Genomic DNA, 14,705 nt, shown 5'->3' on the forward strand with positions numbered 1-14,705 from the left:
TTACGCTTTAAGATATTGCTCTTGGCATTAGATTTATACCTATTATCATTTTTCTTGTTTTCATGTTCTAATATTGGCAATGAATGTCTTTTTGCTTTTCTATCAGCTTTTGTAGAATGACAGTATAATATAGTCTTTCTCTATATGTAGCTTAATCTATAGTTCAACTCAAAATCACGTATATTACAAGTCTTATATCATCCTTTTTTTTCCGTCATGGAACAAACATAGCATCTATATTATCGAAAATCAGTAAATTGTAATCGTACTGTATCTGTATTTCAACTGCCCTCTCATTGCGCTGCATTTCAATAAACGCACACATTTTTGGTTTTCAAATCATCTTTTTTCTTTGCATTTACACTTCATGAAAACACAGGCCTAGTTTGAGATCGTCCTCGTTTTGCAATCTACTTACCAAAACAGATTCAATTGCGGTTAAACAAAGACACGGTCACAATCTATAGGACTGCAGCGATCGCCTTGCTCCCATCTCTTTCATTCGTTCTGTCCGTTCAAAACACCCACTATTTTATTAGAAGAAACTGGAACTATACAATGGCCATATAGAGTCTCGGAGTACAATGGCGAGCGCCAAGAAGTCTGGGACATTGTTAACCCCCTCAAAAGATATAGTAAACATGGACCAAAGTGGATTGACTTTCGACTACAGGATTTAGCGGGTCGTCGGTGTGGGTGTTCATCATCAAGCAGATTAAAGAACGAAACGATCTCTTTGGGAACAAACAAAAAAAAAATTCGAATATAATTCCTTCTATACACCGCAGGGACCGGTGAACCGCTTGGAAAGATTACTTCTCACTAATCTTCGCGTAGGTGACTGGCCGCTTGAGTGTTGTAGTTGAGCCACTATTAAAAAGAATAGCAAATTGAAGCTGTCGGAGCCAAAAGGTTTTTTTAGGGCGGACTCGTCTTTATAGGGTTCACTATGTGTTTAAAATTTTTCAAAATGGTTGTACATACAAGATCATGTGGACCAATATACCTGACCCGTCAAGAAGCAGTTTCATTGTTCAATTTGAAGGACTCGTTCTTTGAGTATGTGCGCTTCTTTTTTTTTTTTTTTTAATTCCGCAGTTTTCTTTTTCTTTTATAACAATCGCCAAAGAAGAAGAGAAATGGATGGCAAATATCTCACAGGCCTATACAACAAAAAGTCATTGAACTTTGAACCGGTGCTTTTTAAGAGAAACTTGATGTTTAAAAACATGTCATCTTCAACACATTTGACGGACATTCTTGAAGATGACAGAAATCCTTGCTTGTTCTATTCATTCCCCCAACATTTAGTTATAGGTCGAACACATTGATTGTAGAGAAAACGATGCGACTAGGTTAAATTCATTCAACATCGACGTCGAACTGCGCACGTTTTACATTCGTCTCTAAATCAAAACCAAATGAGAAGACTATCTCATGTTGTAATGAATCATTTCGACTTGAACGTTGAGCATTTTTTTTTTTGTTTTTGCATTCATCAAAAGCCAATGCCCGTTGGGATATCGTGAGTACACCACACGACAAGACACACCGAAGTGGGACCCATCTGGCAAGAATGGCGTGACCGCAAACCCAACCGATGTTACACTCTCTTAATCATTTTTTTTTTTTATAAATAAAACGAGGAAAAAACTGCAATATGACGCGTTCGTCAACAAAAAAAAACAACAAACCTGTACCTTCATTCACACCGAAAAGAACTGACGTCATCAACACACTTGGCAACGCGAAATGATGAAGTGAAGCTTATGCGTTCAGGGAAACAGTTACGTATTTTTTTATTTTTTTTTTCAAACACAAAAGACGCAACGTAAAAATTTCAAAATGAACAAAAAATGCAAAAATCTATGTTTAATGAAGTAATGCTATGATAATACTCGTTTTACACGGCAGCTATAAAGCATTTTGAGACACAATGAGGTACACGTACATATTTATATAGGCAAGCGGCATGCAGAGAGAGAGAGACACCCGCAAACAAGGGCTTTAAAAAATGTATTCGGAAATCTAATCCAGTGTACATATATATATATATATATAAGATAGGGGCCGTATATTGAGGACGCACAAAGCACCGTCGTCTTTATTTTTTTTTATTTTTTTTAACGACACAACAAACTAGCCCGAGCTGTCCGACGTAAATAGTCGGCCACAAACAACACAAATTAGGGGAGAATGTCTTAATTAATTGGTGGGAGGTCATCGTCATCATTGGCCCGTCGAGAAACAGCGCGCCGAGAGGTTATATACAACAAAAAAATAAAATAAAAGCCAAAGAAAAAGAAAATCGAAAGATGGACGAGTCCCACCTGTGTGAAAAGGGTGGGCCGATCCATTAAGGTCTCTAATGACGGAGCCAGAAGAAGAAGAGAAGAGAAGGAGAAGGAGAGAGGCCACCCGCATTTTCTTATACCACTCGGTGTATATATTAACCGCCGCCGCCGCCGTCGTTGCCACTTTTCAAACCGAGCTAATGCAGTTATCAAACGTCTGCATTATAATAACAAGAAGAAGGAGGTAAAAAAAAAAAAAAAATGAATATTCGGCGGACTTTGAGCTCCACAAAATGCCGTGCATATAAAAACGGGCATCTACATATGTCTGCACTGATTGTTGTTCGAATAATGACCGCGTTCTCTCTCTCTCTGGCCCTTATAGGAACCAACAAACGAAACGAATGGAGACGTCGAAACTCTGAAAAATATTTTAAAAAATAAATTCGATCATTTTCTTGTGGAATAGCCAATTGTTTTGGAACGCAATTTCCGTTTATGCGCGTTCCTTTTATATGCCTTCCAACGATTGGATATTGGGAATGTTAAAATTCCCTTATTTAAACTGTAAGTCGTAGCTGAAATGAAGAGAATGACTATTGATATGTGGGCCGTCGCTGACTAACGGAGGACATGCCAATGGGCCTCTAAAAAGAAATCTCTGCTGTTCTATTATTGGTCCGTTTCGTAGTTGGAAACAAGCGTTTTTTTTTTTTTGGCTAACTTTTAACACACGATTGTATAGATACGAAATCAAATGACAAAGACTCTCGGACGGGGTACAGCTGCCGGTTAACAAGCGTAGCCGCATAACTGCTGTTAAACGGGAGGGGTGAAACAAAGAATAAAAGAAGAAGAAGAAGAGACCTATATTATATACGGATGAAAACAGCGAGAGTTTCAGATATGGGCTTTGACAATGGCGAAAAACAGGCCACCGTGTGCCGCACACACACAGGGCGAATAAGAAATTTCATATGTGAATGTCTACCAGCATTTCACAAAGAGGGGGATATATATATACTTTCTATATTCGTATCACTGGTATAGAAGAAGAGAGACCCCATGTTCTACTAATGGGCGTGAAGTTTTTTTTTTTTTTTTGCCCTGTTCAATAGAATATGTGTGGCATGACGAGACCGCCGTGTTGTAAATACATTTGGCTTTTTTTCGTTTGTGCGTCTATGTAAACTGTGTGCGTTATTTATTTTTTTTTTTTTCTCATTCAAGATATGTATGATCATCTGCTGTTTTTTCTAGGGAGGGTTTAAGGCCCAGCGAATAACATTAGAAGACTTGGATCGTTTGGGTTGGAAACCAGTTGTTGGCTCTATCAAAATCTACAAAATGCGCATCAACAAAGGCAGCTGGTCTAAACGAAGACTTTTATTAATAGTTAAAATCATTCTCAATACGAGTCATTCAACGTAGCATCACATTAAAATGCTGTAGTTAACTTTAAACAGTGAAATTCCTAAACCAATGTTATATTTTCTTGTTTTCCTTTTGAGTTTAACCTCTGCTTACAAATCAACGGCGGTTAACTCCGGAAGATGGATGACGGTTTGTTTGTAATCATCCGGTACCTGTCCACAGTTGTTGTCACTGATTTTTTTTTTCTTTTTTTTTTTTTCACCGCTAAAGAAAATCGTCGAGTTGCATACATAATGCTATGCAAATCGACGGTACGTATGCGTGTGACGTATATACGTAAAAAAAAAAAGAACTGAAAGCAAGGAGGGGAAAAAATATCATGAAAAAAGAGCTATGGTGTTCCAGGACATCGAAGTTTTTTAACGTATTGTAGAGTGTATATGGAAAGCCGTTGTAACATGCAGAACCGATGCGCGTTACGATGGATGTGAGCGAGTGTTTCTCTACAACTGTTGAATGCCTGTAATGTGTATTACACAGCACAGGCGGGGTTTTTCACGCGCGCTTCGATTACTTCCTCTTTCTCCCTTTTTTTCTTTTTGAAAATAACATATTTTTTTTTGTTTATTCCCAACACCAGCCATGCCACTCACTAAATGGCTGCAACAGGAAATCTATTAACGGGGGTATTCTTTTGTGAAACGTGTAACAAAAACAACAACATCACAACAAGTTTCGGAATAAATCAAAGGAGCGACCAACGCCCATACACGTGAACAATGCCCCGTGTTGAAAACTATGAGCGCATAAAGCTCTATCATTAACCGACGATTTGCTCATAATCAGGAAATCAATTATAGAATGAACTTGAAGTTCAATCGATCAAGTCTTTAATTTGACACGAACATTGGTTAATGTTTAACAAGACATTGTGGGGACAATCGGAGTCCTAGTACTGTGTTTAAATCGATTGTTCAAACAGACGTGGAAAAATTCTTGTGTTTGAAAAGGAACAAAACGAGTGCATCCTCTTGTTTCCCTAGTTCATGTACTATTTTAAAAATAAAAAGTTCAACTGTATCTGATCAACCAAACAAGACCATGAACTCGTGCCTGTTCTTTGCTAGTGATGTTCACGTTTCACGGTTATTCTTTCATTCTGAATTAGCTACGTACATGTAAAAAGGAAGTCGAAAGAGACCCGAAAAATCTCCGATTTATAAAAAAAAAAAAAAAAAAAGGTAGATAGAACTAAAATAAACACGACGTAATTGGCCGAGTAAACAGAGTAACGCCACCCTTCGTGTTCTAGAACACGAAACCATACAAACCCAAACAAACAAAAATTAATCTCTCCCTCTCTAAAAAAAAAAAAAGAAAGAAAGGCAAACAAAAAGGGAATGAAAATATAGAGGTGTACAATCACCATGTCCGTGTTATATCAATCTAAAAAAAAATAAAAGACCCAACAACACAGTTGAAGATCGCAGGCAAATGAAAAGTGTGAAGAAAAGGGGCGTAACGAAGTCAGCATAGCGGATCCGGTCCGAGTCGCCGTTTCGTCTGGGCTTGTTGACCGCGAAGAACTTACTTTGGCTGCTGCTGCTGCTGCCGGGCGGCCGTGCTGATGACGGAAAATCAGCCGCGACTTATCGAATTGTCACACGCATAGATAGAAAGAGAGAAGAACCAAGTGAGAGAAAGAAACTTGTGTACAGAGAGCGCGTCATGGCATCATCATCATCATCAGCTTCGCGCTTCTCTTATACGTATATCCATGGCGCACGCATCTTAGACACGCTTACTTTACTCTATCTTTTTTTTTTTTTTCAGCGCGCGTGGATGTTTCAATATATTCTTTTAAAATATATGTATACCGTCGAGCTAATTCATGGCCGCTATTGGTTTGTTTGGCTGATCGATTCGTCTTGTGGTGTTGCAATCAAATATAGGGGGTTGCGCGTGTATGTATATACGCGTTGTGATGCTGCAACGACACAAGCGAAACGGACGTCCGTCCCGACATCCCCAATCAAGCCGCCATTGTGTATGGCGTGATTAACAGTGGAGAGACCGTTGTTGATATTTTCGTGACACGTCTCGTTAAATTTTTCACGCGCTAATTTCCAAAAACACTTTAGCAAATTCAAGAGAGGCCTGAATCCATTCAATCTCGGTTTAAATAAATGCGGTACAAACAGATAAGCAGATCCAAATTGCAGAACTTCGATAGTCCTCCATCAATCCATTCACTGTTATTTATTATTTACTGTAAATTTCGTTTCGATCACGTAATTTATTGATTTCATCCGACATTTTTCCCCTTTTACTTTGCATTGAATTTATAGTTGATCGTACTAAAATAGAAAGTTAACGTTCGTTGGTCGTTATAGTCCGACAAGAATAGAAACAGATTTTTTCTAAATGGACGCTTCTCTCTTACAGTCTACGTACTTGCTATGGATCTATGTATCAGAAAGAGAGGGGGGACTCGGTTCGTCAACATCTGCAAGGATCGAATCGATTAAGAGTTTTTTCTTCTATCGGCTGCTCGACTTGGCACCCGTGAAGCCTTTTCGCCGTTTTCATTCAAGCGAAGGGGGGGGGGGGGGAGACCTCGTTGAAAGCCGGTATAGATGGATCGGACTCTTCGCTAGCCCTCGTACAAAAATTTGGATAAAGGACGAGCAAAAATAAGAGAGAAGCCGGACGTTTAAGGGAGGGATATAGAAAGATGTTCATCTCATTTAATATATTTTTTTTTTGTCTTATCGAAGGGGTGGTGACGGTGGCACAGATCGAATGATGAAAAGTCTTTATACGAAAGGTAGTTCTATGTTGTCTGATGATTGGATACGTTGCCTTAACGTATAGAGCTGATGGATATGGCGTGTGACCCTATACGTCAACCTCCGGTCTACCAGCAGGCCAGATAACGAGCTAAAAATATTGTAGCTCTCACTGGGAGAAAACCGTTTTGATTTATTCATTGTATTTAATAGTATTTCAACAGGAATACATATAAGAATATTAAAAAGAAAAAAAAAGAGTTTGATCCGAACATTTACGATGTCTTCTAGTGGCATTTTTACTTCGCCATTTGAACGTACTGTACTACCATGGGCTAATCTACTTTTATGACTAAAGTCCATTATATGTACAGAGGCCGTTATACTCGACTTAGTGTCAACTGCGCATCTTCGAACGCAGGAAACAGCTGTTCAAAAAACTAAAGGCCGCAATCTCAAACAGCCGTCGGAACGCTGGCAACGTTAGAGAACAACCAAACGTATAATATACATGACGAGTCTAAAAATGTAAAAAAAAATAAACTACAATAGTAGCGAAATCGATCAGCGGGGGCAAAATAAAATAAAAATACCAACTAATGTTAAGTGACGGTTCGATTGAGCGCAGCTATGTTCAACATGGTATGTATATTGAATTCTATTTTTATTGAGAGGGCGCGGGCGTTGGGTCATTGAAAATAGGGTGACGTCAGCTGATTTGGGTGGGCCCTCGATAGGCCCAACTTATTCGATGATCATTGTATCGTTACACAAGCCAACAAAACATAACGTTACATTGTGTATACACACAGAGATATTTCCCTAATATACACACACAAGAAATGCCTTGCTCAAGTGGTTGAGCGATGCAACTTGAATAGAAGGAGGGCTATCTACAAAGAGAGAGAGAGGGGGGATGACGGAAGGCAACTATCTTTATAGGCTATTATAGTCAATGCGGATGTGTTATACAATGGTGTGATCCATCGGTCGGCGGCGGCCCGACACACACAAACGCAGGGTGCTGCAAACAAGATTCAGAAAATAGCGGCGGCTGTTTTTCTTCCTATTCTCTTTCGCCCTTTTTTTTTCTTCTTCTTCTTAAATATGAACGATGAGTTCAGTGGGGTGCTCTGCCCCGTTTCATCCTCAAACGATAAAGGAAGAAAGGCGGCCATTTAATGTGTAGTTCTTATAAGCCCTACCGCGTAGGCTGACGCAAGATTTAAGGCATATTAATGGTGATACTTAAATGCGTCTATTGTAAATGATATCCTATTAAGCTTCATCATTTTCTCACGAAAGAAAAAAAAATGCCAATCACGTACAATATCCGTCGTGTAATGTTTATTTCCTCCTGATGGGTTAAATGCTCAACGGCAAGTAACGAACGAAAAATAACCGCCGTTTATAAATCACGAACGCAGGGGAAAACGAGTGAAGAAAAACATGTGTTTTGTTATTTACGTGTTGAAAAATGCGCGTACAATGGTTTTCTCTCGATGATTGGCTGTTGAGAATAGCCGCACCGATGATGATGACGAGCGCTATGTATGATGGTGTGACAGGGGCGGTGTGTGTAACCCGTGTGTGTCCGAACACATTCGTCTGGGTGTGGGTGAGATATACACGCCCCCCTGCTGGCGATGTCGTCGACCTGTTCTATCGCCGTGTTAAGTCACTTTAGCCCTCCTTATGACTATAGGAAAATATGCCGCTCACAGTAAAGATCCGAATGGAGAAAAAGAAAAGAGGAGAGTTTCTCTGTATGGAACAAGCATCCTGCTGGGTGGCGCCCTTCTCTCTCTCTTTTTTTTTTCTTACCGACTTATTGAATGCATCACGAAAGAAAAGAAAGAGAAAAACATAATGCAGCCTACTGCTGAGTGCCCACCCGTGAATCGCTATGTGTGAAACACCTCTCGCCCACACACACCAACTAAACAGCAAGGCTGATTTGACTTACTATCAGCTATGCATATCTATATATCCCAAGTCTTAAAAAGCTTTCTTTTTTTTTTAAATATTTTTATTCCACAGGTCGGTGTGTGTTGGATCAGGCACGTATATATGTATGCAAGCGCCAATAGGAATGCCTGACAAAATAGAAAGAATGCCCGGAATGAGCATTTTTCTTTTCCCGAACAATCAGCATGATGCGGATGTTCAACGCTGGTTCCAGGAAAGGGAAAGAAAAAATGGCGGTTTTGAATCGTATACATTTGCTAATTATAGATACAAACAAAGAAAAAAAAAGGAGAGCTTTTTATAGTACGCATTAATGGAGCATGCCATTGAGACAAAGTTAACATTCCTCTCATGGCAATAATAGCAAATAAAAATCAATAGTGTTATATATGTACCTGTTGAACTCAATCAAGCATTCCGATTCAGTTGCTTCTAATATTTAAAAAAAGGAAAATCCATTGACCGTATCATTCGTTTCTTTTTTTTTTTCCTGTCTGTTCCCCTTTGGTTTCTCCCGATAGACCCCGTTATAATCACAGCTATAAACTACGCATCCGTCTCAGCTGATGATTGGGACACACGCACACACGATCACCATTAGCACACACACACAAAAAGGCCCTGCTGAGCGGCTTGTTGACAGAAGACCGCCTGCGAGACAAAGTCTGATGAGGAGACCCAATGATAGAAAAGGTGAGGGGGGATCTAATATACAAGTACAGCAATAGTAGGAACATCATTAGGACTTAAAAAAGAAAAATCATCATGTTTACTGATGATTGCAGTTAGGCTCCACTGGAATGTTAATTAGCGAGAAGAAAAAATTGTAGGATGACCGGATTTCCCTTAAATACAGCATCCGTCTATAGCAGGTCTACAACGTCATGGACTCCGCCTCCTTTCGTCACCTGACCCCCCCCCCCCTCCTGTCTTCTTCTCGTTCTCACACTCTCTATTGCTTTTGTCAATAGCAATAGACCTACATTGGTTTTTCTACAACAGAACGCATCAGTGTACGTACTGTCTGTATACATTAAAACGACATTAGCAATCGAGTGGAATGCTGCCTAAACAACTGGCTGCGGTATACAGTTCAAGAGCATTCAAAAACGACAATGGACCTGCAATTGAACACGTACAAAAAATCCCCTCCGGAAAAACCATTAATAGTTATATTTTTTTCCCTTTTTCTCTCGTAAAGCGATAATTGAAAGCGCTAGAGAGAAAATAGGGAAAAGAAAAGAAAATACCTTGATGCTTTTGAGGAAACAGACAGGTCAGAAAAAATAAAAGGCCAGGCTTAAAACGACCGTTTTCCCAGGGATACCCTGGCCAAGGCCCACCATGTCAGCCTGGGCCTCCATATAGCCCTATGCCAATATCATTCCTATATGCTTCTATTCAAATCGTCTCTTGTGCAGCATGAGAAAGAGAGACCGCTGTACCATCACGCCGATATACAAAAAGTAACATTTTTTTTTTATTTAGAAAAGAGAAATCCCACGTTGACGTTTTCAAAAGAATCGAACTTATGATGATGCGCAGCGACGATCCATCAAAGACGCATCAGCTCAATGATCTGGTTAATTGCCGGGTTTCTCTATAGGCATGTCTTCACCCCTTGTCATATAGACGAGTAGCACCACGCTACACTGATCTTCAATTTCCATTAATTCATCAAGACAACAGATGACTTTTTCCACCATGTTCTTCACCTTTTTTTTTGGCCTACTGAATTTCACACACATTGGGCTCGTATTTATTGCTGGACGGCCTCGATCGATTTATCACCCGACCATCTCTCAAACAGCCCCAACGGATATAGAGTTCTCTATTTTTTTGCTTTTAATTTAACTGCCTGACTTATATTTGCTCCCTCTTCTAACGTTTTTTTTTTTTTGCAGATGGACTAGTTTTTAGTAGTTCATTTTTATTGCACTTTGGATGGCGGTGCAATAATTTTTACAAGAAGGTTGGACAGGTTTATAACCTCTCTTTCGGCCACTCGCTGCTGCTGGGTAGATGATTGCCAATTTTCTACTGTACAATAGAGACGAGGGGGAGTATAGAGGGATAGAAACAATCTATTTGCTCTCGCGGTCAACGTTTCCTGCCCATTTTATGTACAGGCTTTTATCTTGGTTTCGAACTGATGAAACTACTTCCTGCTGGGAGAAGTCACTTCCGAGTAACAAACTTGTTCACGTGTCCACCAACGATTTTTTTTTTTTTGCTATGTATAAAATTCATTGAATCTCTTGGCGTTTATTTTAAAGATATAATGTAATGTGAAAGAACATTTTCTATAGGTATCACGAATAACAAAGGGAAAGGCATTTGCACCGTCATATTATAACAAGGGCGTGGCACAAGCAGACGTCATTGCACACGAAGGCTAACTGCTGAAGGAACAGTGGTATTAAAAAGGTTTCAATCTATAACATAATTGTGACAAACAAGTTGGAAAATAGCGAACAAACTAAATGCGTTGCCAGTAACAAACGAGGACGGTGCGTTTATACAACGTTCTCTGCATCAGAATTAGAGAACTTTCTTTTTTTGACGTACAGCCAATGATCACTCAATCATGATTTTTATTGTAGAAAGGAACAAAGTAAACGAACCAACTCGGGTCTGCGTAGGATAGTTTGGTATTTACCTTTCTGTCACGCTTTCTAATGCCGAGTTTATGTTTATTCAATGTAGGTCCAACCCCAGTCCAGCTCGGTCAAGCGGTACGCGTGTGTGTTGATTGCATCAAAAGGCTAGAGGCTTAGCCGATTGGTTTGTAGCATTAACTTTAGTGCTTGCATGAAAAATAATGTAGATAAATAGTTTTACCATGCGAAATAAGAAAAGAGGGGAAAAAAGCAAAAAATACATTCGACCATGACAAGACTCGAACTTGCAATCTTCGGATCCGAAGTCCGACGCCTTATCCATTAGGCCACATGGTCGTATCATGTTGTGTAAATCCTTGCTTTATATTCTGTTTAAATTTTAGGAGTATAGTATAACGATGGAAGTGCAGGGTAAATATACAAATAACTTAAATTAAAGTTAAGGAAAATTTACGATATTCTATTAAATATTTCATATGAAAATTTTTGATTTCCTTGCCATGTATGAGTAATACATAGTTCACTAGTGAAAAAGGAATACAATATCAATTTTTATATGTGCAGTCTTCACAGACTGGATGATACAGGCTTAATGGGGCTAAATAGTGACCGCGTCCACAACGAGGCGTGAAGAAAGAATGGTCGAAGGAACCAGATCGTCTTTGTAAAATTCGTTAGAAGCATATGCTCGCTCAGCACGAGCCATCTGTATTGCTTCCTCAATCGGTGTAGTGCCGTATATTTCACACTCACCGTCAAGGTTCTTGGATTACGTTCCAAGTCCTGGGTGTACATAAAGCTTAAATGTGACGCAAGCTTGGTTTTTCTTAAGGGGTAAAGCGGCCACTTCGTTGGTGGTTCCATTGTCCACTTGTATCCAACGCTGGATTGCCTTTTCTCATACAAAAAGGTTGTACAGTATAGACTTCAGGATAACATTACGACCGTGCTCCATAGTTTGATTGGTGATTTTTTAGCTGGAAGCCCTTCAAGACAAGCTGGTCTATTATTAAATGGAATCCCAAGAGTTTTAACTCACAGCGGTTATTTTCTATGACTAGTTTTCAACAATAACGAAGACACTTTCTTTTTCTTGAAAAGAGGGGGCTATGTTGCGTTCGTTATCTTTAACCATCTGCTGTGTAAACACAAGACACACACACAAATCCTTCGTAATTGATTTTCATGCGTTCACCAACTTCTGGTTGTGAACGTGTGAATTAGGATTTTTATTCAAGTCCACGTTCTCAATGAAACGCAATCGACCGATATCTTCACGTCACAAAATAAGTTCCGTTTTTGAATTCACATTTTTTTATTCGTGATCTTTTTTGAACTGGCCAATCTGTTAGTACATTTTTCTTAGACGTTCTCCATCGAAGTTCTAAAATAGAACGTCATGTAACGTTCTCGTTTTATTGCAACAGCTGCAGTGTAGAACACACAAAGAATATGGAGCCATACATGCACAGATGAAAGACGTGACAGAATAAAAAGAAACATGACTTCCTTCTTCGTTCATCAACAGAGTTGCATATGCACACCGTATATAAGCGGAGGACGTGTAAATACATACAAGTAAATTACAGAACCCAGTGAAGATGCTGAGGAGGGTTTGTGTTAGCTTTGCGTTGGCCGGTGGTGGATGTCTGTTTAGTCGGATCTTTTGTACGTGTTACCTTTTGCTCTACGAGTTCCCGGGCGGCCCAAGAAAAAGAAAAAGAAAACGATGTAATTGCTACCTGCCACAGAACTTCAACAGTTGCCGCCAACCACCACCACCTGTGTGCTTTTTTCGTAATAATGGCACGAAGCACCTGTCCGCGCTCGACAGCACTCACCCGTGATTTATCGACTTCATCACAGCACCCACGGCCACCCGTTCAACCTTCATTTATTCTTAACACAGCACGTACATCAAACGTATTACTACACGATCCATGGTCTATTTTCTCAAGAACTCAAGACTCAAGAAATTGCTGTTTTTGACCGATTCCTTGCAATTGAATTTTTACCAAGGTTTGAAAACCCAGGTTTTACGAGCAGATTAATATCATTGAATCACAATGTTTTAGCATCATGTTTAGACACTCGGTTGTGTTTCTAACGATCCGTCCTTTGTCGTTTAAAACTTATTGCTGGACAATCTAAAATGGGAGATGCTGATGGACCACTAGTGCAGGCTATAAATCCTGCAGATGGCATCCAAGTCGGCGTACATATTTTTTTCTCACACATCACACGTTTGGAAGTGAATTTTCCGTAGAGCTGGCGGTCCCGTTTGAAGGTGTCGAGAAGAGAAAAAAAAAATAAAGAAAGGGGAGAATAAAAAAAAAATAAAGAAAAACACACGGGGACTTGTCCGGGTGGTTTGGCCCACCTGCCGTTATTTCTATTAGGGAAATCTCAGCGAGTGGGCTGGACTCGTATCCACCGGTGCTGTATATAACATATATACGTATATACATCTACCTGTTGATGTATATACAAAAAGAAAAATATACGTACATAGTGAAAACGGAGAAAGAGAGAGAGCAAAGGTGTCGGATGCCAACACCTTCGTGGGCCATCACACGGTACGAAAACGCATCTGTTACCGAAATATAAGAGGCAATGCAGCATCATCGGAGGAAAAGGGTTATGTTTAAGTATAAGTACATGTATATACGTATGGTAATTCCGAGTTAAGGAATTCTGACGATCGATGTTATATCTTTGGAAAAAATCATTTTTAAAGGCGATTTCAAACTTGCAGAGAGTTCTGTTATTGACTATAACGATGTCCGCTCAATAATGTAACTTATATCGTCGTCTGCGAAGATGTATGAATTATATATTAGAGACAGCCTTGGAGTTTATATCGCAGTGGAATAACGTCTGCGTATAAATGTAAATGCTGTGACGAGCGATTTTGAGAAAACTCTTTCTAACAGTCGAAAATGAATGGGTCATTTTTGGATTATTGCAAGGCGTTGACTGTTTTCCTCTTGAACATTTTTTCGTGTGAAAATTTGCTTAGAATTTAACGTCACGTTTTATGTAGTGGTACGTTTCAAAGTATTCTTTGTTCGATTTCAGATTTTTATTTCTGTTACTGAGAGAGGCTCATTTTTCACGTGGCACGTTACGTGCACGAACCAATAATTTCGAACCAATTTCCTACGAACGAGCCAATCAAATATGATCGCTGTTAAATCGCCTATGCGTCTAATAAAAATAATCTTTCACCTCAAATAAAAACGAGGACAACGATGCGTACTAAGGCCGAGCAATACACACGTGAAACACGTATACACACAATAATAAAAAAAAATAAATAAATTTAAAAAAAATACTGTGATGTGGCATAAAAAATCTCAGACTGGGCGTGATCACGCAGGCATGCTGGGCACACCTTTCTCTGTGGAAGACCCGTTATTGATACATATCAATATAAATATATGCATGAGGATGGAGGAGGTGAAAAAAAAAGACGGCGCTCGTCGCGGGAGAACAAAATTCAAAGGCGGGATCAGAAAGAGACGTCGCCGCCAGCCAATCGGGCGGGAGGAAGAAGGCGGGGCTCCCATCATCACCCCAGCTGTGCCGAGCGAAGGTAAAGCACGCGCTCTCTCGTCTCCTTTCCCTCCGCACATGTAACAAGCCATTTGTATGTACAT

General features: G+C 39.7%; 2 protein-coding genes and 1 non-coding gene across 4 annotated transcripts in view; all 3 read right to left on the reverse strand.

Moving 5' to 3' along the window:
• LOC130695621 (uncharacterized) overlaps nt 1-14,705 on the reverse strand; it is a 75,091-nt gene that overhangs the window by 43,110 nt on the left and 17,276 nt on the right. The window lies entirely within an intron of this gene.
• Nucleotides 1-14,705, reverse strand: part of LOC130695636 (corepressor interacting with RBPJ 1-like) — a 101,065-nt gene that overhangs the window by 19,217 nt on the left and 67,143 nt on the right. The window lies entirely within an intron of this gene.
• On the reverse strand, nt 11,310-11,382 carry Trnar-ucg (transfer RNA arginine (anticodon UCG)). Its single transcript has one exon. It is a non-coding gene; the product is annotated as a tRNA-Arg (tRNA).

The sequence above is a fragment of the Daphnia carinata genome, chromosome 7, assembly GCF_022539665.2.
Source record: "Daphnia carinata strain CSIRO-1 chromosome 7, CSIRO_AGI_Dcar_HiC_V3, whole genome shotgun sequence".
Taxonomy (NCBI): Eukaryota; Metazoa; Arthropoda; class Branchiopoda; order Diplostraca; family Daphniidae; genus Daphnia; species Daphnia carinata.